The sequence below is a fragment of the Chamaea fasciata genome, unplaced genomic scaffold (assembly GCF_029207755.1).
Source record: "Chamaea fasciata isolate MVZ Bird 193981 ecotype frontalis unplaced genomic scaffold, bChaFas1.0.hap1 SCAF_9, whole genome shotgun sequence".
NCBI lineage: Eukaryota > Metazoa > Chordata > Aves > Passeriformes > Sylviidae > Chamaea > Chamaea fasciata.
Window position 1 is genome coordinate 11,130,311 of NW_027094094.1, and position 24,962 is coordinate 11,155,272.

At 40.4% G+C, this 24,962-nt stretch overlaps 1 long non-coding RNA gene across 1 annotated transcript; it reads left to right on the top strand.

The window, feature by feature from the left end:
* The first annotated feature begins 392 nt into the window (after positions 1-392).
* LOC136293644 (uncharacterized) lies at positions 393-14,135 on the top strand. Its single transcript, XR_010722210.1, has 3 exons — positions 393-454; positions 1,072-1,147; positions 11,653-14,135. It is a non-coding gene; the product is annotated as an uncharacterized lncRNA (long non-coding RNA).
* Positions 14,136-24,962: the final 10,827 nt, after the last annotated feature.

The following is a 24,962-nucleotide window of genomic DNA, read 5'->3' on the forward strand; positions in this document are numbered from 1 at the left end:
CTGTGTGTGGCTGTTGGCCATGCATTAATAGTGCATAAGGAAGCTGCAAATCAAAGAACTACCTGACCCAGAGGCCACAGAGTAAGAGGGAGAGTAAGAGCCAGAAAAACAAGTGTGTTCCCTCGATATCACCAATACCCCGCAGCCTAGGGGCCTCCTGAATCAGAGACTGTATCTACATCCCTGTGCTGAACAGTCCTCAGGAGACCTATCATCCTCTCCAAATGCATCTAATTGCTTTCTGAATCCAGTTATATTTTCCTCCTTGGCATGTTCAAAAGCTTCATTTGTTACAGGCTAATGAGCTTAATAAGCTGAAGCTGTGTTTCTATTGAAAGGTTAATGACTGCAAACATTTAAATAGTTAAATCAACTCCTTAGCTGTGTGTGGAGTTAGGGAGGAAGGGAACAAGCAGGCCTAGCTCTTCTGGGAAGACTGCTGAGGGATTTTTGAGTTAGTGTGGATTTTGTATGCTTGGAGTTGCTGGGGCTTACCTTACCACTGTGATGTTCCAGCGCTCACCATTTCTACTTTCCCTTCTGTTGTGCTGGGTTTAGGTCACATTAAATCCTGAACTGAGACAATCTTTTCCCTCCAGCTTTTCCCTCCCTTTGTGTCTCAAGCTGCTTTTGTCTCAAGTTAGTTTTGCAGTTAACACCTCCTGCTTCACGTTACATGACTGTTTTTTCTCTATGAACCATCCCTTAAGTTTCCACAGTCTGTGATGTTGGTCAAACAATCCATTGACAACAGTTTTGTTTCTTTTCTAAAAGTGTGTTATTTTGACCTCCTAAGATAAAGAGGTTTTATCACTTCAAGTCAAGTGATTGCTTTATAACTGTAAAATAGAACTTTGTTTGGTGACACTTGAGAAAAACTCTAAAAAGCTGCAATGAGGGACCCTTTATGTATTTGATGGCAGCCAAATAGCTCTACATTTCTGAAATAGTTAAATATAATTGATGGTAATGTCACCTTGGGAGAATTAGAGGGTTTCCATCCTACAGGTGATTTAAAAAGTATGTGCTCTGTGTGTGTGAAAAGAGCACTTGTGTGTTTTTTCTTCCCAGGAATGTTGGCTTTATGCAGTGCCCAGGTGACCAGAGGAGTGAAATGAAGACAAATGACAGTAAAATAATTCCAGAGGTAATATCACCATAATGCCTTCATAAGGAGGGTTCCTCTGCCCTTTCTGCCTTTTCTTTTTGTCTGTGAGATCCCACTTCTTCTTGAAATGTTGGATATTCTGCCTCTCTATCTTTCCTTCCTCAACTGGCCAGCAAAAGCTGGTAAATGAAGAATGCTGCAGCCTGTAAGTTGCAGTATAATTTTGTCAGGCACAGTGGTTTGTCAACATAGAACTCTAATATCCAGCTGACTGCAGGGATGGCCTATAAAGGCCCACTTGGAAAGCATACTGAACTCAGCAGAGGCTCCTGTTGACTTAAATAGGCCCTAGACCAGGCCTGAAATGAAATCTGTCTCAAATTGCCAGTTGACAAAGATCCAGGATGGTGGTTTTATTTGGAAGAAGCTGTGAAACAGAGAAGTAAAACGTGCAGGAGCAAAGCAATGGCAAAATAAAGATAATAATTTAGGCTCATAAATGGGAGAAAACTGCAAACCAGCAGAAAAGAGCTCTGGAAAAGCCTCTCAGAAGAACTAGCAAAGGGAGAATCCTAACTGGTTCCAGGATCAATATTGATAACATAATGAGACAGTTTCCAGGGTTCTCCCACTTGCAACAGCAGGAATCAGGTTTCCTTTCTCTGGTCTCGCAACAACTCATTTGCTTTTATGCTTTTCTGTGTGGTTTTAAAGGTCTGGGATTTTTGCTCATGTAAATCAGCCTGAAGGGAAAAACATTTTGATTTAAAAGAACTTTTTCTTAGTCATCTGAATACTGGAAGGGGAATGGTGTTGGAATCTTTTCTTTGGCTTCTCCTGTGCTCAGTGCTTGTCTCTGCTAACAGCATTTTCCAACCAACTTTTGTTGATTTCAAGATGTGGAGGGGAAAAGGACACTGTATAGTTCACATTCTTGACTGTGAGCTGATAACTAGTCCCCTGCTCTTCTCCAGTTTTGTTTTGGTTTTGTTTTTTTTTTTTTTTTTACTAAGACTGAAAAAGTCAGAGAAATATTGCTGTATCTTAGAACCCACCCTATGGAAAAACAGTAGATATGTTCCCCTCTCTAAGAACAAGCTATGGGCTACTTCAGGGACACTCTCAGTGTCTATAATCTATGTAACTTTAAATGTTATGGCTTATGTGGAAGACAGCTGTACTCTCATGATTTATTACTTGTGCTGAGAAAACAGAAATGCGGCTTCCATAACCATGGCTTGCTTATGGCAAAATGCTTCACCCCAAAAGCCTCTGGTGCCTCTTTCAAGGCTACCTGGACTGCAGGGCTGAAAGCACAGCCCATTTCATTTGTCTGAAAAGAAGTTGCAGACCCAAGGAACAAGCACTCCAGAAGAGGAGCCATTTCCTCAGGAAAGCTGCAGGAGGATTTTGGTAAGGGGGGAATCTAGCCACTAAAACCCAAGTTCTCATAAGCCAGCAGGGTGAAACCCTATTTTAGAATCTAGATGAGTGGTCTGAAAACCTTTGCATTCTGAAAAGAGAGCACTTAAAGTATTATCCTGATGGCCATGGTAAATAAAAGAAATGGAGGAACAAGGGGATGCTAGTCCTTAAAAGGATGGAAAGGCTAAAAGGGTAGCCTTTTTCCTCTAGTTAAGGAATAGAGTGGAAATTGTCTAATCTTGCAGAGAAGAAAAGCCTGAAATATCCTTAGAGGCAATGCTGCCTTTTTAAAGCACACACCAAGCTGATAGCCAAAGGCAACAGAAGAAACAGTGAAATGGAACAGCAGAAAGCTGAGACTCAGTGTGAACAGATACCTAAAAGTCAGGGAGCCTGAGGGTATGTGGTTTAACCAGACCACTGAGGATTTTTCCACAGCAGAGGCTCAGATGCCATATTAAATCAGCACACATAACATCAAGTGGTGGCTATTGTCTTTAGGCACTTATTTTGCACACTGCAAATTAAGAAGACTAGCATTAACCCTTTTCTGCTGTTAGCTGAGCTACATTAAAATGCAAATTCCTTTGCATTTTCTGCAGACACACCAGTACCCATCACTGAAGCGTGGCTATGTGAGCCATGGATCTCAGATATGTGATGGAGCCATCAGTCACAGAATCCCATAATCACTTTGCTACACTCCCTAGTTCTGGAGGAGTGCCTGGTACCACATGGGGCTTAACAAACAGTCAGTGCTTTGCACGCTTGGAAGACACTCATTTTCCTGCAGGTCCAATTGGCTGTGCCTGGCTGCAGGAAAACAACACAGGGTTTCTCCAGGTTTCTCTGCCTGTGGAAGTCAGCCCTTAGTAGAACAGTTCCCAGTATTACTGGGAGCAGCAAATTTGACATGTATGTGGTTTGGCAAGATTTCATCTTGAATAAATGAGTGTGGGATTTGCTTTAGCACCTGCTGCTCTTTTTACAGTGCCAATTTATACCTCAGTAGGAATGTTTCCATATAATGCAGTTGCTTAAGGAAGTATTCTAATTTTATAGTCCTTATCTATCTACTATTCAAGTCATGTAATTCTTGTGGATGTTCGTCCACTCAAATTTATATCTTTCATTATTCTGGTAATGTACACAAGTACTTTGTGGCCACAGTTTTGTTTCCTTTACTAACACTATCCATAGCATTCCCTGAAGGTTTAAAATCAAAGCAAACTATACAAAACCCCATTGGTTTTTTGGGGTTTTTTTTTTGTTGTTGTTGTTTTGGTTTTTTGGTTTTAAATTTCTCTGTATATCCCTGAGAGCTCATTTAGCTGGGGTTAAGACTATTTAAAGTCATACATTTATTTGGAATATTCTTCCTGAAAAGGTCTAGCATAATTAAAAAGTAATTATGTAAATGAAGGTGTTGAGCTTCTCTCTAACCCCATGTTATAGTCAGTAAACCGTCTGAAACCACCAATTTAAGTACTTAGAACTGGAAAGTCTTGACTGAATTGTAGCCCAGTTTGTTTAATGGAGGTGATATACAAAATTATGTTTCCTGGGATTGGAATTTAAAAGTGAACCAAAAGTTCTAGGAACCTTAATTCCTGTAGATGTTCAAGACACAGAGGAAGTTGCTGAACCCAGCAGGGGCTGATTTGATGTCTATGCAGGGGGAAAACAAGGAAATGGAAACAACCTATTGTTTCTTTTTCTGGTTGGTGGGATTTAGTATACAATATCTTAGTGACCTTACCCACCATATTCCTGCTTATATTTTATCTTTTATCCTTATATTTTATCCTGTGCTTTGATGAAATCTTGTCAGTATTCAAGAAACTGCAGACTTGAACCCGCAGTTTTTTCCTGGGACTCTCTATGTGCAAGGGACTTGTTTCTCATTAAATTTTCCAGCATGAGTGATGGCTATTTAGTGATGCCTATTAGTTTTCGTTATTTTTTCCTTCCAAAAAATAAGGAAATTGCAATTGTGCCATGTTCCCACAAACACTTTCTATTGGTCTTCAGCACAAACCAGCAGCTGGAACTCAACAGCAGCCTTGAGAGGGGGCTCACAATATAGTGGATTTCGAAACAAAGACCTAAATTTGTCCTGCTTTTCCTTAGTGTCTATCTTGGGTGTTTCACTTCTTCAGGTGTCAGGAGGTACCCCAAAGGATTGTGAGAAATTTGCCATGCCTTGCAAGACATTCTAGAAGGGCATCTCTTTCTCTCATATTCAGGAAAAAATGGCATATTGGATGAAATTTGTTTCCAGGGCAGGAGGTAAAATATTTTGTGGAATGGAGTCCCATGGAATGAATTTGAGCTGTGGTCAGCAGCTGGAATAGTTTGGAAGCTTGTACTTCTGAATGTTGGGAAAGCAAGAGAAGAGCTGGAAACTCACATCAGACAAGATCCTGGAACAGGTTATTACAGTCATAACTGATACAAGATCAGGCCCAAAAAACAATCCTGCACCACCAAAAGTCCCATTTTTAAGTGATTGCCATGGCTGAAGTTGGAGAACTCCTTCTACTATAAAAGGGTTTTTTTGATAGAGGGTTATTTGCAGTCTTTGACAGGCTAATGCAGATAATGCTCAGAGAACCAAGGCTTACAACAACAGGACAAAATAAATATGAATGAAAAATCATAGTAAATCAGGTATTATTTTCAGTCAGAGCCACCAGGACAAGCTAGGCTTAATTTTCCTAAGCTAGATTTCTTATCAGTCACTCTTAGTTTCATCCTTGTCATCACCAAGCGAACCTTTAAAACAGCAGGAAAAGTAGGTTCGAATGAAAATGCAATTCAAAGCACTTCCAGGAATATTGTACATTTCCTTATTCCCTGAACATGACAGACCCCTTATAAGTGTGGACATTCAAGGCTTTTCCATTTTCCTGTTGCATCTACCAAGGAATAATATCACCTGATCCTCTTTTTTTTAACCCTAACTGCTTGAGACACAGGCCATACAGCCCCTCTATGGTGAAATGCATTACCTGCAAAATCTCTCTGAAATCAAAGAGACAGCAGTAAAATAAAAGCAACTGCCATAAGGTCCACATGCACACTTTCCACAAGGAAAGAAAGGTAACTATCAAGCCAGGAGATCATGCAGTTGTTGCTAGTGCTTATTTTAAATCAGCTACTTCTTTGATGCTGTTTTGGTTTTGATTATGTTTGATTATGTACTGGGAAGTTGGAGATATGACACTGAAAATCTCTAGGGATGCTTGCTTCTGCAAAAATAAGGAAAAAGTTACCCTTGTTTGGCGGAATGTATTTAAAGAGGTGTCATTTTGAGACAGTGGAAGCAAGACTACTGTTGGTCACTGGAAACACTCAAGCGAAAAATGTTTTCTCAGTGATTTTTGGTTTTAAGTCATCCATGAAGTCCTGAGCACAGAAAAGTCTTGGTGTGTCTGAAAAAAAAAAATCATTTGAAACTTGTTTTCTGATTTTTGTCAGTGTAGTTCTGTGCTGTAGCTCTGTGCCCTGTGGAATCAAGTTGTTTTTTAGGGAAAGGGAGAGTTACAGAACTCTCAGATGGTTTACATAGCTTACTGTTTTGCTCTGCTCTAATTGATGAAACTCCTACCTGGCCAGATGTTAGGTTCCTGAGCCAGAACACTCTACCAAGTCTCCTCTCCCGTTTTTATTCCCCCTGTTCTTCTGAGAGAAGGAGGTGACCATTGCTTGGCCATATATTCAATGTATCACTAAAGTTGAACTAGAGGTGGTTCAGCCCCAGAATGAATTTAGACAGCTTTGAACATCTGCCTGCTGCTATCTCCTCTTTTTTACATTTCCTTTAAAATGTCCTGGGCTATACAGATCACAAGGAGGACATGGGATGTTCCAGAGGTTGGTTCAAAAAAATGAACACATATAAACATCTGTGCAAAAGTCTATTAAAGGATATAATTTAATTTTTAATAAGGATTAAATTGCTTATAATGGAAGAACAGGTACTTTTCCTGAGGTTTGAGGAAAGCAAATTTTCCAATTTAACATGTAAGTAGGTTTGCAAGAAAAACCTTTTGATGGTTTGAGGTTTTTTATTGTATGCAATTGGTGACCTAAATTCTTGACTCTGTGCTTGCCAGCTGTCCCTTCTTCAGGGACTCCCATGCATTGCTTCTTGTTTAGGTTATTCTGTCTAGAATTCTTCAGGCTATGTCCTTGGACCTCATATCTTTACCACAATAACTCGGTCCACTTCAGAGAGCAGATTTCTTTTTAAGTATCTCCAGTTTGTTTCTACTTAAAATAAATCTTTTATGTTGACTAAGCCTCCCAAAAACCTCAAGATCATAAGGGAAGATTGGACATACTTTAGTTCTATGCAGAAAACACGAGGGGTAGCAGAATGCCATGGTCTGCAGTAGACAAACCTAAGTGAATTATGTGCAGGTGAATAGATGTGCAATTGGTAGTCCCTAAGATGCTTCAGGGAAGCTGGCGTGTCACCTTGCATCTTGCTTGACTTGCCAGGACTAAGGGCATTTTGTGGGAAATCCAACACAAAAGACAGGAAGGGAAGCAGAACAAATTGTTTGCATTTATACAAAATAGAGCTAGAAACTGTATTGTAACAAATAAAATTCTGTGTGTTCAGAGAATTGCCATGATAATAACAAACATTACCTATCTTTCCCCTTGTTTGTGTGGTTCCTTGTGTTTTATCAGCTGTGCTCCTCAAAGCTATTCTGTTATCACAGAAACATGATTTTAAAAAGTTTTCTTATCTAGCCTGCAACACACCATGTTTTTCATTCTTCAGCGTATGTAGTACAGGTTGAGTTAGCCATACATGCAGTTCTACCCACATCACCTGCTTCAAATCTCACTTGTCTCTCCAAATGAATGTGTAAAACTCAACTACACAAATCACTGAGCTCCCTATGCAGTGCATTCAGGCACTCATTTATTCTAAAGTGATGCTATCCAAGCGGAGGAATTGAAACATGCAATGTTTTTGTCCTCCACCAGATGTTGGGCTGGTTTAAATGCAAATAAACACCCAAAGGGAAAACAAGACAGTGGAATATAATATACTGCTGAGATATGGGCTAGAGTTGTGCACAAACCAACTTTCTTATAGTTTCAGACTTTTTTTTTTTTTAAAGTTTCTTTGCAAGGCAATTTCATTCTTACCCCCCTTGTGGTGGTATGTCCTGCTGAGTGCAATATTCTTGCAATGTTCCTGTTTTCCCCTTCATTTGCTTATATATATCCTCAGAGTAACAAGGATTGTATTTGTCTGCAGATTTTTCCTTTTCCTTCTGGAAATATTTATGGTCCCTGTGTAGAGCAGAGTAGCAGCTCCTCATTGCCACTGACTCTCCAGAGGACAGGACAGAGAGGTGAAGGGAGTGGATTTTCTGCTCTCTGCCATCAATCCTATCACTCAGGGTGGTAATTCCAATTTTTCACACCATATCTCTTCTCAGATGCCTCCCAAAAGCCCTACATAAGATTGATCTGTCTTAGGAGACTAAACCTTGGGCTGAAAATTAAATGACTACCTGGAGACCCTTTACATGGGTGCATAGCCTTAGGGGACAGGCCAGGAGAAGCCAAAAGATGACATTCCTTCAAGTCAGTTTTATTTCTTGCAGTAGGAAGGCAAGGGTCAGGATGAGAAGACAAGGTTTTCCTTCATAGCTCTTTGTTCCTACCTCAAATATATCACCCTTGCAATCATCCTGAAGTTTCAATAATGCCCTTTTGCCACTTCTGACATTTGTACATTTTCTGATCCTTTGCTCTCTCTCCCCTCCCATTCCCAATTCTGTACTCATATAAATTTTTTTCATCATTCCCTTTCTCCTCCTCATTCAGTCTGTTCCCAGCATGGCCTGTTAGACTCTGTTCCCCACAACACGGTGAGGTTTGTCCTCCTGAAAAGTGGTTCTGTTACACAGAATGATGGTTTGTGAAAATCATCCTGTCCGGAGCAGGAGAAGAGGTAAGCACAGAAACTGAGCTGTGAAACAGGGCAGGGCAAAATCACAGAGAAAGCCCAGTGCTACTTTGTAGTGAGGTTTAGTGGGGTTTTGGGGGGGAGGATTATTCTGCACGTCGCTTTATCAAAATAGGTATAAACAAAACCCCTGATCAAATTTTTTGCTAGACTTGCCTTCATTTGTAGAAATTCATTGGTCTCTGGGTATAAATGTATGAATTTGCTGCTAGTAACACAGAAAATATTGCAAATTAAAGCAATCATGTGGGTCTTGCAGAGCCCCAGGGCCCTCTGCTTTAGGAGGTTTGCCAGGAAGCAAATTCAGAGTCTTGATTAATTGTGATCTTAGGGTTGAGATAGAAGAGGGAAACCTAACAGGTGAATACATGGGGATACAATAGGAAAAGAAAATGTAGCCACATGAATCACTATCCCTTTTGGATGTTAAAGTATCTCTGCTTGGGTTTCAAAGGGTTTTTTCAGGTGGACGTGTCTGATCTTTAGCTTCCAACTGTGATTTAACACACCTCGAAGGCAAAGCCATTATTTTTAACAGATATTTTGACAAAGGAAGATACTTTCTGAAAGAGAATGAGATTACATGAATAGGCTGTTTCTGGAATGATTTTGGTTGCTGTGAATTTTGCATAAAAGTGAAAAGGGGTTAATCTTGGGAAGGAAAAAGAAGATTGCTGTCTATGTAAAATATATACATTGCCGTGTTCTTTCTTCCTGACCAAATGAAGGCTCAACAGAGAATGCAGGTTAACACTGAGCAATTTCAACACTTGCCTCCCTCCAGTCATAACTAAAATAAATCATCTCTCTGCGTATGTTGAAAAAACCCAAGTTTTGTTGTTTTATTGAATCTTGCACTATTAGAGTTGCCACAGTCAATTTTCCTGCTGGGAAGTTCCAGCATGACTGTGCTGTGGCCTCTTCTGGATGATGCCCAGTGCCAGGCAAGTCCTCCAAAGGGAATATTTTCTGTTTACTACCAGGAAACATTGGCACAAAAGGGTTGGATAAGATACACTCAGTTTGGGCTCCATGAGCAATTTCCTGGCTCCATGTTTTTCTCACTTTAAACTCTCCCTGGTGAGTTTTTAACTCTTCTGTTGTGATTAGTCATGTAAAGGAAGGCATTTCTTTGAAATTAAGGCACAGGCCCTCTAGAAGTTAAATGGCTCATCAGAAATTTCAGTGAAATTTTGAAAATTTGGTAGGCTGGCCCTATTTTAATTTGTTGCAGGGGTTTTTTTTCTGTGTGTGGGTTGTTGGGGGCTTTTTGGTTTTTTTGTTGTTGTTGTCTTTAAGTAGGGAAATTGTTCCTTTACTGACTCTTGAAATCTTCTGCAAACATCTTAGGTAGAGTGAACTTTCCTATTTCTCCCTCCATGCCATAGATGGTTGCAGCAGTTTGGCATGTTAACAGAGGGCATATTCAGATACACACACACACAAAAAAAAGGAGTAAGAGAAAGAGAATAATTCATGGTCTCACCCAAGAAAACACCCTCAGAAATAGCTTGCTAGGGGGTGACTGCCATGGACTCTGAGCCTATGTAGTACATATTTCAGATCCATCAATATTTTCCTTTACAGAGGCACCAGCGTGGGAGTACTGAAAGAAAGAGGAAATAAACAGGCTGTGTTAGTTTGTCTGGTTTCCTGGAAAGTGCTAAATTGCTCAAATGCTGCTGGGGCCTCTGCTGAGCACACAGCTCTGGGAAAGCTGTTCAGTCTGTGTCTCTGAGGGACCATCTTTCTGTGGGTACAAAGCACTCATTTTACAAATATAGCATAAAAACTTTTGTTCCTGCAAGACAGGTGCTCCACAACCTTTAGCTGTTTGGGGGGTTTTTCACTGTAAATATAATTTCTTTATTTGAAATTAATTATGATGTATTTCTTGGGTCCTCTGGTTTTGTGTAAGGTATGAGGACTTTTTTTTTCCCCAACTTTTTTTCCAAATACATGGTACTAATTAATTCTATGCTTTGTAGAAGAGGGAATCAGATATAAATCACATGACTCCTGGACGTGAGGTTTTATGAAAATCATTGAGTTACTCTGAGATTTGGAGCTTTGACTGGTCTAGTCTCTATATTGTCAGTAGATTTCAGGCCAGGTCTAAGGTCAAGCAAACTAAACAAGTGCCATAAGCAGAAAATTACAAAGGAGCTATCACTCACTCAGGCAATGTCAGTGCTGTGGAAATTTGGGCTGACAGCTGATGGCTGGGCAAGTGGCAGCTCTGGGAAAGGCCAGCACTTGCCCATAGGTGAAGCAGCTCCCAATTAAATTGGAACAAGGCTCAGCTAATGAGTACTTGTCCAAACCCCTTTGACTGGTGTGAGCAAGAGCATCTCCTCAGAAAGGTCTTCTCTTGGCTCTGCTTCTGCTGCTCATTGAAAACAAACATCTCTCACTTTGTTACCTTCTCCCCTCCTAATTTAAAGTTCACCTCCATGTATGCAGACTTAGAAGAGATAGATTGAAGGTGTGTGAAGCAAAAAGGTGTTTTGTTTTTGTCTTGTTAATCCTGAAGAGAAAATGGAAAAGATAATTTATCTGTAAAGGAGAGAAGGGGTAGTAGTGGGTGTATTTCTGTCAGTATTAAGTTACATTGGGGCCTAAATTTGTTTGTGTGAGAAATTTCTCAGTGCCTTTCTCTGGGGTGGTATGCAACACAAGTGACAGGCTGTGAAACACAAGGTATTGTTTGCTTTCATTAAGGTTTATTTCCTATTACACCTTGTTTGACAAAATTTTGCTAATTCAAAATTGCACGGGCAGACCTGTAGAATGTTTCCTCATGTGTCTAAAATAAGGCTTGGAGGTTTATTTTTGCTTGCTCTTCCTCAGAAATCTTAGACTTCTTAAACAGAGATTTCCAAGACTTTATTACTGCACTGCTGTGTGAGCTCCTCTGAGTCCTGTAGCTACTCTGCTGGTGACACCCCACCTTCCTCCCTGTTAATCTAAGCTGCACAGACAAGCCACATCAGTCAAACCCTGCTCTTAAGCTGAATTACTTCCACCCAGATGGTAAAAGTAAAACAGTTCAATAGTAACCAAGCCTCCCTGCTAGGGCACAGAGGATAAAACTGAATCTTTTCTGTCTCTTTGTTTACAGGTCTGCATTTTCTCTTTCAGTTTGGCCACAGCCCTGCTGTCAGCTGAACTGGCCATGGGTCCTGGAGTGTGGATCCTCCCAGGTGATAACAGGCTGGTACAGAGGTGGAGGCAGCACACCCCAGGCACAGATCCCTTGATTCTACTGAAAAGAAGCATCTATAATCAGCAGAAATCAAAACAGTTTTGATGAAAAAATACCGAGTTTATGTCATAAAACTAAATGCTTAATATTCTGGATTTCCATCCAATTTAAAATGGAAATGCCTGTTTAATCAAGAAAATGGTTGGGGAAAAGTTCTCAGTCATCTGTATTTAAGTCTCCTTGATGACAGGTTTTCTGTCCTGAAGAGCTTGTCTCAAAATCAAGTTGTGCTGGAATAACTTACTCAGGATCAGCCATTTGTTTCTGGATAGCACCATGTGTGAATATTCTCAGTATCTAAGAGCCTTATATGTGTTTGTACAGATCTTGTATTAACAATTCATGCTGCAGGACAGGAAAAGAGGGGGCCTCTTATGTGACTTTCTCAGGAGTTTCCTCCACGACCAGTAGGAGTGTGGGCTGCAAAATGGATTCTTTAAATGAGGAGGTATTAAAGCAAAAAGGGACAAGTGGACTCCAGAAAGTACAGGGAAAGCTTTTTCTTCTCCTTGACATGAGACAGCAGATTTGGCCTCTGCTTCTTTGCTTCATATGGATGAGACAAAGATTTAGCGAGCACTTAGACCCCTTAACTCCTTTCTGGACGAGCTCCCTTTCTGCAGAAATCTGTCTTGGGCCTCTATCTTCTGTGTCAGAAACAGATAACCCGTTCTCTGCCATCTCCCTTTTTTCATACCTTCACCCATTTCTGAAAGAAATTGTTCTAGTCCTGAAAGTATAAGTCCAAGGAGACTCCTGTTGTGAGAGAAAAGGTGAGGGTTCTCCCAGGAAGCACAGGAACATTCCTTTCTGTATCATCTGCACTCCTTTACCAGCAGGGAGAAGGAAGAGGTGTGAAACCTGATGGCATTGTCCACTCCACAGAGTGCCAGCATTGTCCAGGAGTAGGTCAGTCTCCTTGATGGCCAGTTACCCACTGCTGCCTCCCCAGAGCCTCTCTGCAGAGCCAGTGCCCTCTGCTCCAGAATCTGTCACCTCAGTGCTGGGGTGGAAAGGGGTCCCAATTGCTTCAAGAGTGTTCTCCAGATGTGTCCAGAACCACCCAGACACACAGCAAGATGGGCTTTAGGACATATTCTCACAGTGCTCCAGAAGAGCAAATGGAGGTTTTCTCTCTGCATCTAATCCCCTGTTCCACCACTTAAATCCTCCACAATAGCACCTGGGTAGAGAGCTCAGCTCTCTTACAAACCTGACCAGACAAAGAAACGTTTTGCATTATTTCTTTCCCTTCATTGGGTGTTGACCACAGCATCCTACTGTTTTGATTTGCAAACCTATGACCTGCCCTTCAAACTTGCCCCTCTCCCTCCCAAAATAGGCCTGTGTTAATTATGAAAGTATGAAAATATTAACATATTCTTTCTCTTAGCTTAATTCCTAATAGCATTTTCTGCTCTTATTTTGTTTTGTTAATCTCTCTTTTACATTTAATTTGGCATTTACCCAATCGAAATTATGTTCTATTTATGCTTTTTAGCAAATGGGTTTGGCTTCAAATTCTTAACATTTCATTCGTGGTTATTTGTTTTTATATTTAGCACATCTCCAGTTTGCCTGCCTTGTAACTTCCAAATGAGAAGATTATAAATGCGTGGAGGCATATTAGATCTGGGGCTATTTTTTTTTTTTAATTCAAATGAGCAAGACATTTTTAATAATAAATTTTTCATTTATCTGAACCAGGATACATTGTGGCTAATGTACTGAGGAGGATATTTCCTCTGCTGGATGATCTCAGGGTGTGTGGAAGGGATGTATGTGTGTCCACGTTTTTTCCTCCACTCGTTTCTGTGTCTGTGGGTTGCTCTTCAAGATCTGTCACCTTAAATATGGACCCAATATTGGCACAGGAACACCTGCCCAGGCTCTTTCTATAATTAAATGATGTAATGTCCAGCAAAAGAAAAAAGTTGCAGCTGTCCAAGGCTAAATATATTGAAGAAATTAAAAAAAAAAAAACAAACAACCAAAACAAACAAACAAACAAAAAAAAACCCACTAAAATAGGAGCATTGAGCAAAAACTGGTCAGGGAAATGGCCTGTTCTGGCACTAGATAGATGAAGATCCCATCTGACAGCAGATTGTATGCATGATAGAAATCCAGCACCTCAATAATTATGAAACATGCTTTTGTGTAAAAGTGGCTTCATTAACCCCTGGAGCAAACAAGAAAGCAACCCACAGGCAAGCTCAGGCCTAAAATGCCAGAACTAAAGCTGCCTGCTTTGCTCGTCTTTGAAAACACCTCATTCTAATATTCCCCCTTGACATGGAGAGCTGCTACAACTCTGACAAGAACTATTTTGTAAAAAGCAGGGGAAAAAAAAAAATACCAGAAATAGGTATTTCCTCAAATTTCCTGTAAAAGTTTGACCCAATTTCCTACACAGACAGCAGGACTTCTGTCATGACAGTGATGTAAAAATAACTTTGCTGTCCTATGGAGTAATATCAGAGCTGGACAGTGCTTGTTAATCACAATCCTTAGATCTTGTAATGTTTTTATTTGGTGAAACTTAAAATTTAATGTCTTAAAATCCCCCTCCAAGTTTTCATGTGAAGTTTTTCAGTCCTAAATTGTCATGTCCTACTAACAAATTGAGCTGATTCCCTCATGTCCTATCACCTTCAAAAAACACCTAAGCTCTGCCAGTGCCATTAAGAGCTTTTGACAGTGTAGAGAACTATCATTATAGGCCTCTCTTTTGCTTTCTCAGTTTAAATAGGTCTCATTTCAATTGCCTTTCTCTCTAGGTCATGTTTCCTCAACCACTTATTACCCATACTGCTTTCCTTTTGTCTAAATATCTGTTTGTGCAGGACGTATAAAATTATACCTTACCAAATGGCCTCATTAGGGCTTTGAAATAATTACATCTCAGGTCTTGCAAAATCAGCAACAGGGGAAAAAAGGACTAGTAAAGGTTATTAAGTACAGAGAGGCCATCTTCCCTGGCTTTCAATTTGGTGGTGGCCACAAGCAGATTTTGGAAAGTGGTCTACCTTTCTGACAGCAATGTGCTACTGATTCCCATTCACCCTGTGGCCAGCAAAAACCCCCAGAGCCTGAGCTGCACAGCTGGCTCCTCCTCCCTGCACTTCACTGAACTGCTTTCCAGTTTTTTTCTGGCATGGATCTGTTCTGAATTTAATGTGATTAATTATAGTCCAGTCTCCTCATATATAAGCATAATCTACCAAAGACAGAGAAATTAGCTTTTTCTTTCCATAAGGCAATTGTTCCCCTGTCACATGTTTGACGGGTCTTTTAAAACCTCGGTTTGTGCACACGGAAAAGGTCCTAAAAAGAGAGAGGCATTCCAATAGGGTCAGTAAACATGGTGTGTAATTAAGATGTGTAAAACAAAGATCTGCAGGTCTGGCCATCTGTTTTGACTCATCTGGCTGGGACGAGTGGCCCACAACAGGCTTATGGTGAATGCCTGGATGTGGTGTCCGGTTTGTCCGTGCTTGTGTCCGTCTGTTTGGAGGGCAGGGTGCCCATTACCCAGTGCTGAGGCACCTGGCACTGCTTTGAGCATGGAGAGCCCTGTGCAGGCAGCCCACACAGGCTTGCTGTTCTGCATCTGCTCGTCTGGAGCTCCCACTGATGCACTTTTTGGCAGTGCCAGCACAGCAGCCACATGTCTAGAGTTTGCCTCATCCCTGCTGAAAGGCCCCTGCCAATAAAAACCAGCAAGGGGCAGGGAGATCCTTGAAAAGCAAGACAAGAGCTTGTGGTAACTGACTTTCATGGGCAGGGCTGTGGGCAGCTCAGCTGTGTGAGGCAAACCCAGAAACACCCTTTCCAAAAGCACTGATGCTATATCAGGCTTGGTAGAGGGGATGGAGGAGAGAAGAGGTGTCTGTTTTGTGTAGATACAACCTCTGCTCTAAGCCAGCTCACTATGGGATTGATTTTGTACTCCTAGATACCACCTGAGTTATTGTCGGTGTACTTGAAAATGTAAGAAACACCATACTCAGAAAACAGGGACATCTAACCTGGTACCTTCCCTCCAGCCCCATGAATATGAATAAGAACAGTGAGCTCAAGATACTGCTGGGCAGAAAGTCTTACCTTCTAGTAATGACAGTGCAGGCACTTCCTGAGCCAGGAAGATTATCTCCCTATTTCATCGATTCCAAAGGATTTCTACACAAGAGCTTGTACAGTTGCTTTTGAAACCAGTCTCAATAACCAGTTTCCCATGACAAGGAGCATCGCTGCTGAAGCACACAGTGCCTGAAGAAGCACTGCAGTCTACCTATATACAAGACAGCAGATAGAATACGTGTTTATTCACTTTGCATCCAAACAATCTTGATGCTTAAACATGCTGTTTGTTTTGCAGGTGCTGCAAGCTTGGCAGTGCCTGAAATGTACCCTGAAACTAAGGCTGCCTCCACTACCCAGAGGTTATTGCTCTTGCTTTTCTACTTTGTGTGCTCTTGCCTATACAGTGATTCAGCTACAGAAGGAAGGAGAACAAAGCTGCACCCTTCACTCTGCCCTCAACGTCTGTTAAACAAGCCCCAGTTAGAAAGACTGTGAGACCAAATCCAGGCAAGCTGAGTAGCTAGAATGACTCAAGTGCCACAATTCTTGGACAGCTCCCAGGATGTTTGTTTCAAAGCTTGAGACATTTCTCACTGCTTTCCCTTTGCAGTCAACATGAGAATCTGAAGGCCAACATTATTTGCAACAGGGTTAAATGAAGAGATCTCTCCCTGTGCAATAATTAAAATAACAATTAAAGTGACTGATTATTTGTACATTAACACTGTTTTGTAGCCACCCTGGAGAATCCAGTGAGACAAGAACTTCCAGGAACAAAATAAGAGGTCAAAGAACAATTTTAAAGTATATAATTACTACTCCTTTTGTTTCACAAGCACTTCAAGTTTCCATTTATAGCTACAGAGCCTTTCCCTGGAGGCGCTTATGCCTGTGGCAAGAGCCATCCCTTGTTCTTGCACTCCTCCTATATAAGAATTGATGTATTTGCAGAAGGTATAATGGTTGTGCCAAACTTAGAAATTCACCCGAGGTTTGGCTAAGGTTTGAGTATCAATATTACTGTCCCTGCTTGAACAAGATGAAGCTGCATTCATAAAAAATATTAATTTATGTATGAGATTTGTCATTGCTGATGAAGGAAAGAGGAGAGATAAGATAAAAGCCTGTTTAGACATGAGGTGTTATTAGATATTCTGTGTACTGTCCACAGCATATCTAGGCCGCAGAAGATATAATACATGCATAAAAAGGAAAGGACTTTGACATTTTAGTTATGATATTTTTCAGGTTACATGCATTGGCTTAGTTGAACGTATCTCTGAATCACCTGGCAAAGGCTTGTTGCAAAAGCGTGATTTAGCTTCAAAACTGGAGTAATACCTCAAAGTATAACTTCTATAAGGATGGTAAGATTTGAAGAAGAGGTAGTATGGCCACAAAAATCAGAAAGAAGGCTGAATTTGTTGAAGAGTTGTCACCTTTGATTGTTTTTTAATGGCCTCCTTGAATGGCTGCTGGGCTGGGAAGCTCGCTACAAGCTTGTACTGAAGTTTTTGCATCTCTCAAAGGTGGTAATTTCTAATAGGTTATCAGTCTTGGAGAGTGCTGCTGAAAAAAAATTGAGTAAACTTCAGTTATTTGAGAAATAGAGTAAAGCAGAAGATAAAACAGATGCAAGAGGAACCACGTTCTGTAAAACTGTCCCAGTGTAGAGGTTTTAAATGCCAGCATCATCTGAATGGCATGAAGACTCTTTTTCAGTAAGACTGTACAGTTCAATGCTGCTGGACCAATTTTCTGTCTTTGGCAAACTCCTAACACCCACCCTGGATTGTCATATCACAGTTTTATCACTTGGCCACTTTTTTTGCACTCTAGTTTCCCCTCTCTATGCTTTTCTTAGTTTTCTCAGATCTTGATTTGACAGAAACTGTTCATTGATCCAATATTGGCAAAGAATTTTTTAAAAGAAGCAAACCCTGCAATCAATTAATATGTGTAGCTTCAAAACAAATCTGAACCAAAAAGTAGTACTTGGAACTTGTGTGTTTGTTTTTTAAGATTAAGTTTAATGTTTTTCATTAAAGTTTCCAAACTGGAATCCAGAAAACAAGGAGAGATAATAATAGTAAAAAAAAAAAAAAAAAAAAAAAAAAAAAAAAAAAAAAAAAAAAAAAAGGTAATTACACTTTGCATTTCTGTACAGATTAAATACCTGAGGTATATCAGAGATTTAGCAAAGGACAGTGCAGAGAAAGCCCATCTCAGTACAGTGTATATTTTCAAATTTTTTATTCCTGTTCTTCCCAGGTTATTGTCAACAATTTGGGGAGAAATACTGGGGAGAAGTGAGGGCTAAACCACACATGAGCACTGGGTTCCTTATTACTCTAAAATTAACTTCTCTTCCTTGAAAACTGTCTATTTCAAAAAAGGAGATGTCTTTTTTGTATTTACAAGTGTCTCCCATTTGATTTCTATGAATAATTCACCACCTCCAGATGGAGTCCAAGCCAACCATTGCAAATATCACGCTATTGAAAGCCAGACCCTGGTGCAACAGTTACAAGCGTGTGTGTTCCAACTGGAGCCACATCAAATGTCTGCTTAGAACAGGATGAATATGAAATCTTTCCCTGGAAGTATTCAGTAACAGGGATTTAGAACTTAGTCCTCCCCTCTCATAAATTTCTTTGGCAAATGTATTCATGGAAAGCTGGAAATTAAAGTGGAGAAGCAAATGCAGAGCCTTGTGCTTTGGCTTTGGGTAGAGGTAGATTTAGGTAGAGTTCCCACATACTGATCTTCCACCCTCTACTTTGTTTTCTGTCCGTTCCAAATTCTGAAAGGAAAGGTGACATAAAATGGATTTACACAGGAATCTAAGGGAAAAATCACCTTGCCTTTCATCCCGACCCCGGCCTTGCTCTGGTCTGTGGGATGGAATAAGGACAGTGCTGTCATGTCACAGCTCATCCCTTCCTCCCCCTTCTTTAAGCTGTCAGCAGCACTATTGTATCTGGCCCTGGAACAAGCCCTGACATATACGACAGGTATTTTGGGAGCCTCTGAGACATCAAAGGCAGCAAAAAGGTAGGTGAAAGAGTAGATGAGAAGAATAGGAGAAGTACAGAGCCATGGGAAAGTTCATGAACAGGCCTACGAGGTTAAGTACTTAGAACAGTGTGGAAAAAGTGCCAGAAAGAGCAGATGGAGGTGAAAAGGGTTTTGGGTGCCAGACCTTACTGTCTCTGGCCTTTGGTATGCTACATAGGTGGAACTGGAGTTGTGAGGTCTATCAGCCATTCTGCACAGGATTTATTGGGATTCTCACCCTAATCAGTCACAACTGCTGCAGTGCAGATCTCCACTTAGATGGCCTTTAGTGAGCAAGCTGGAGTGAGCCCAGCCCTGGCTGGAAAGAGTGGGCAGAGGTGTAGGGATGGTAAAGGAAAAGAGGCAGGAGGGAGTTCAGAGGTGTTGCTGTAGGTGTTGCTCTCTCAGGAACATCTGATGTTCATGATTTCTATTTTATTGCCAGTATCATTCCTCCTGAATGGGTTAATAACAGGATAAATTAAAAGAATGAAGTGCTTTGAAAGTAGAGTCACTATCAAAATCAAAATTTGCTTGTTTAAAACACTGTGGAACATTATTGGAAATTTCTCCCATCCTTGCTTACATCCAGTATAAATTTACTGGCAGTTCTCTTGTCGCTGTTGAAGCTATAATCAATTTTACCAGGAACAATGTATTGTGATTGGAGTGAATTGAATTTTCTTTTCCGTTCAGAAATTATTAGATGCACAATGTAGAACTGAATAATAAGCACCTGTTCATAAATGTTTTGCCTGTGGTTACACAGAGTCATGTGCCTTCATCACTGCTGTACACAAGGATATCATTACAGAGACTCAACATGATTGAGCCAAGTGGCCACTTCTGCTTTTTATGTCAGATACTGCACTAATGTTACAACCTTGAAATAGGATTTCTACTAAGATCCCAATATGGGCTCCTAAGGAGAAAAATTTCATTCTTTCAGTTAGCAAAATCACTTAAAATTAGGTTATGAAAAAGAGCTTGATTCCATTTTCCTATTCTGCAGGTCAATAGATTATGGTCCCACTGATAAGTGAAAGTCTTCAATCCAGGTGGTTAGAGGTAGGGAGCAGGGGTGAAATGAACTACATCAGAATCAGTGAGACTATTTGCATCAGCCTTCAAAATACTTTTGACCTTTTTTTTCTTGGAGAAGGGTCCAGTTTCTGGAAAGAAATTGTGTTTTTTAGTATAAAGGTGAAACGTTCAGAATTTTAGTCTTCAGCATTACATTACTACCAATCTTGGTGTGTAAAATGCACACCTAAACAGATCAGCTGCAGTAGAACTGGGAAAAGGTAAGGGAGAGAAAAAGAACAAGACCCGCAGTAGTGAGACTCCAGAATTCCCTACCACATACACACATCACAGCATAACTTTGTTTTTTGCTTTCTCCTGCTGTCAAACTTCAGAGAGATTAAAATCAGAGAAGTCTGGAAAGGAAATGAAGCTGCTCACTTTATTAGTCTTGATTAACAGCAAATCATTCCCCTAACATTTACTTTTCCTTCATTTATTTAAGAGTAATTACACGCAAATAGCAGTTAAAAACGTCAGGGTTTTAATAACAGTTTTATTTGCCACTGTAATTGCTTCTGTAGCATCTCTGAAGTCTGACACACACCCCTTCTGACAAAAAATCAGAAAAGGCAGCAGTGCATCTTTCTCTCTTTAAAGTACACTCTCCAAAATAGTATAAAGAAAGATGTAGGAGTTTATTTACTATGTTTCTTATTTAGTTATATGACTGTGTATTTAATATATTATTCACTATGCTTGGTCCATGTTTGAAGGCTGCACCTGCACTCCCATATGGAGAACCCTTAAGATCAACTTTAACCTCCTGCGCCCTCAGAAGCTTCTCAAGTGCACAAGTTTACAAGTTTACTCAGCTAAGCTGTTTTTCTGCCCTGTCCTCTTCTTTGCTCCCCACTGTCACAGTGGGAATGGTAGGACTGTCCTGCAGTTTGGGCAGAGTGTGGGTGGCACTGAGGTGTGGAAGCTTTTTCTCAGCCATGCCTTTATCCTTCCAAACTGCAGCTCCTGCCAAGCAACACCTGAGATGCCATGGTGAAGTATCCATTTGGCTGTTCATTGCTAAATTGCTAAGTGAATATCTCTGTTTTTTTCCCTGTTACCTCTAATGAAAACTTCCACACCAAAATCCACAGAGACTCTTATTTTCAACTCTAGGTGGTGGTTTCTGTCATCCTATAAAATCCATGGCTGGGACAAAAACTAGGAGTCTTTTTCAATAGGAGGGATGGACCATCTGTCCTCAGAGAAAATTCTTTGAGCTTGATATTATTATTATTATTATTATTATTATTATTAATAATAATAATAATAATAATAATAATAATAATAATAATTTTTCCATTCAAAATTGCCATTTTTGCTCATTCCTTCCACCTCTGAGGGCTAATACAAACCAAATGGCCCTACTTTTCCAGAGGTGCTGTGTATCCTGGAAGTGTTCCCAGGATATCTGTCAGTTCAGATTCACCCTGTTTCTTTTCAATAAAATCTAGCACTGATGGGAGCTCCAACAGCATCATCTCAGAGTGAATGTGAACTTCTGGTGAAGGAAGTCAAGCAATCTTCTCCCTCTGGGATCAGAGCATGGTTATGCCTCATTACTGTGAATAAGTTTTCTACACAGGTTTCTGCATGCTGCATATGTGGGCAACTTCACAGTATATGCACATGTAAATAAATAATTGCTTCCTTTAAGTAGACCCAAAATGTTTGGGAGTGGGAATAAGGAAAGAATCCTACTTTCTGCATTCTTTGTAAGAGGTGTTCAAAAAAAAGGGAAAAAACGGCCTTTCTCATCAAACCCACAGGTCTCTGAGGAGTTACAAGGAGTAGGTTTGTTAAAATCAGAATTGCATGTTTTGCAAATTTGCTTTTGGAATACCATCGCATTTTTAAACAAACTTTATTAGAATTCATATCCAGTTATGGAGCTGTACAGAACTCCTTTAACAAGCGTAGTCTGGCTGGAGGCAATGAATCTGTCTTTGTCACTAATGATGTTTGTATTATTTTAGCGCTGTTGATACTGGGGATTTGTGGGGGGGGGGGGGGCTGCAAGCAATCATCTTTCAACCACAGCTCACCTGCCTTGCATGCTGATTAGAGAAACACTTTTCCCTCTTGATGTCAGGATCACAGTGGGGTACACCAGGGGACATGCCCAAAGGATTTCAGTCACATAGTCTGGTTGCTGGAAAAACCCCTTGCAATTCCAGTGACCTTTTCTTATTCAGTGAAGGGGATGGGTGGACCTCCTTTGGCAAAATTTTCCAGTAATATGAATCTTTTTCATGTGATGAGTGTGGTACCCTGTCAGGAGGGTTTGTCATTTGGTAAAAAGTCATTTTCAGAAGAACTAAGGCAGCTGTCATATTTTCAGATGTGAAGGGATCCTGGCCCTGGGCCGGGTCCAAGCTGTTCAAATGCTGAGAAATCTGTTTCCAAGGTGCAGTTCAATTGAATCAGTTAAATATATTTATATATTATGTACTTTATACAATATATTAAGTATTCTATACCAAATATTATATACTATATACTGTATAGTATGTGTATAAGAGCATTTATATGTACAGGTGATATAAAATGGCTGGAGACGTGCTGTATCTTCTTTTTCTGTCCTGTGATGCTACTATGAGTAAGCTCCAGATGTGGTCCCCTGAACACAGACCAGGTATATTCTTCTCCTTCAAATGTGAAAGGGGAACAACCATGTCTGCATCTTCTCTTGGCACATCTGTCTCTTGCACAAAAGTTTCTTTTGGTTTGCCTGCTTTGCCTTGTAACAATGGCAATAAATACAGGGCAGGGAAATGATGGTGGTGTGGAAAGAAGCTGCCACTCCTGGCCCTCGTTTCTGGGTACAGAAAGTGGAGGGGGGTTCCCTGGGTGAGGAAGGAGAGTGATTTATGTGTCTGTTCTGGAATATGGAGGAGGAGGGAGCGGGCACCTGCTCTTGGAAACTAGGTATCTCTCAGCTGAGGATTTTCGTTGCTGATTAAGCAGCTATCCTGTTGTTATCCTGTTAACAGTTATCCTGTTGTGGGTACCATAGTTGCATAAATTCATCCAAGATCTTCCTCATTTAAGGAGAGAGTGGGTTTTTGCCTTCCAGAAGATGTGTACAGGATATTTAGGATGCTGTCATGCTTACATATCATTCTCTCTCCTGCCATGACAGAGAAGTAGGAGGATGACACACATTTCCCTGATCCCTTTCAACATCCCAGCCCTCTCTTGTGTTGGCTTGGATAGCAGGCAAAATCAGTTTGTGAACTGCAGTGATAGACATATGTCTACCCATGGCATAGATGTATGGTTAATAGCTGAAGGCTATTTACATAAAGAGATATTTTTGTAGCCTTTGAAACCCACTGCTTTCTTTACCTTGGAATTGCGAGACCTACCAGAAAATTAAAAGTATTCTCCTGTGCTCCAGCCCTAAAGAGACAAGCACTGTGACCTGAGTGAGCAGGGTCTGTTCGTGATCCTCCACACAAAGTGGGAAAGGATCAGCACAATTCATTTTTATTCCAGTTATAAAAGATACTTTTTTATGAGCAGATAAGATATTTTGTCAGGAAATGGTTCTCAGCAGAAATAAGTGCCAGGTTCAGAGAGTGGGTTCGATGCCTTCTTGCTCTTGATGCCCTAAAGAAATGAGAGGGCTGTATCCCACCTGCTGCTGTCAGGGCTTGGAGCTCAAGAACCATGACAAATGGTGCACAAGGCAAAAATACCAAAAGGAAGGAGGGGAGTGAAAATGATCTACAGCAACTGAGAAAAGAAAAAGGTTAATATTCCTTGGCAGTTGTTACCTAACTATTTTTTTTTTTTTTTTTTTTTTTTTAGTGTTTAAATTTAACAGTAATACCCAGGAATATATTGAGCATTTGAGGGAAAGCTCCACAGTGCTGGAAAAAAAAATGAGAGAGTAGAAACTAAAAGTCCTGGCACTAGCAGAATACTAATTTGAGTCTGCAGCAATTAATTAAATTGATTTTAATTAAATTTTTCCTGTTGGATTCATGAAACAATCTGTAATTCTGCCACCTATGCTGTAAAAATGTAACATATTCCCTTTGAATTTGTAAATGTTCATAACTGTTATTTTTAATCAAAGGTCCACCTGAGTTTAATTGTTCCATAGGTTTAGTGGGTTAAAACACATGAATTTCATAGGTTACCAGCAGACAAGATGATACCGTGATTAACATTTGTCATCTGTGAGCTCTTCCTCATTACTTTCACCGGTCCATGGACTAAATATTCAGTCCATTAAACCAAATAAAAACCATTTAATCCTGAGTCAAGGCTGTGAAGTCAGGATCAGAGTCCCAGGCCTGTGTGGTCAGTTCAGCAAAGGAACAAGAGTTTGTGACATAATAACATGTGTTATAATGATAATAATATGTGTCATGGTAGTGACATACACTGACACCACGTGCCATGGCTGGGTGTCCCTTCCTGGGTATGTCCTTACCCAATGCTTGTGTCAGGTAAAGACAGATTCACTGAAATGCCATCAATACAGCAGGTTTGTTCAGGTTTTGGGGTTTCTTTTGCAAGTAGTAATGAGGCCTCCAGGAAAATACACTTAGGTTTAAAGAAAATCATTTAAAAAATCTTAGAGAGCAAATCCTTTCTCTCTGACTTCTTCGAACAGCACAAACCATATTTTTGCTTCCATATCAGGCCAGAGAAAATCAAAGACTGGGGGATGTGATCTCTCCCTCCCTCTCTCTCTCTGTCTCTCGGCTGTAATGGCCAAATTTGACCCAGATAGAGCTGCAAGGCTCTGTGTGACTCACCTGAGTGAGTGTACCTCCTAATGAAATCATCCACAGTCCAGATGGCAAATCCAGCTTCCAAGAGAGCCATGAATTGAAATTCACTTATCCTTAATGGCATTTTGAATAATATTGAGTGATTTTTCAGAATGCTACTGTACTGGGCACTCTCCAGATATGTCAAATGGT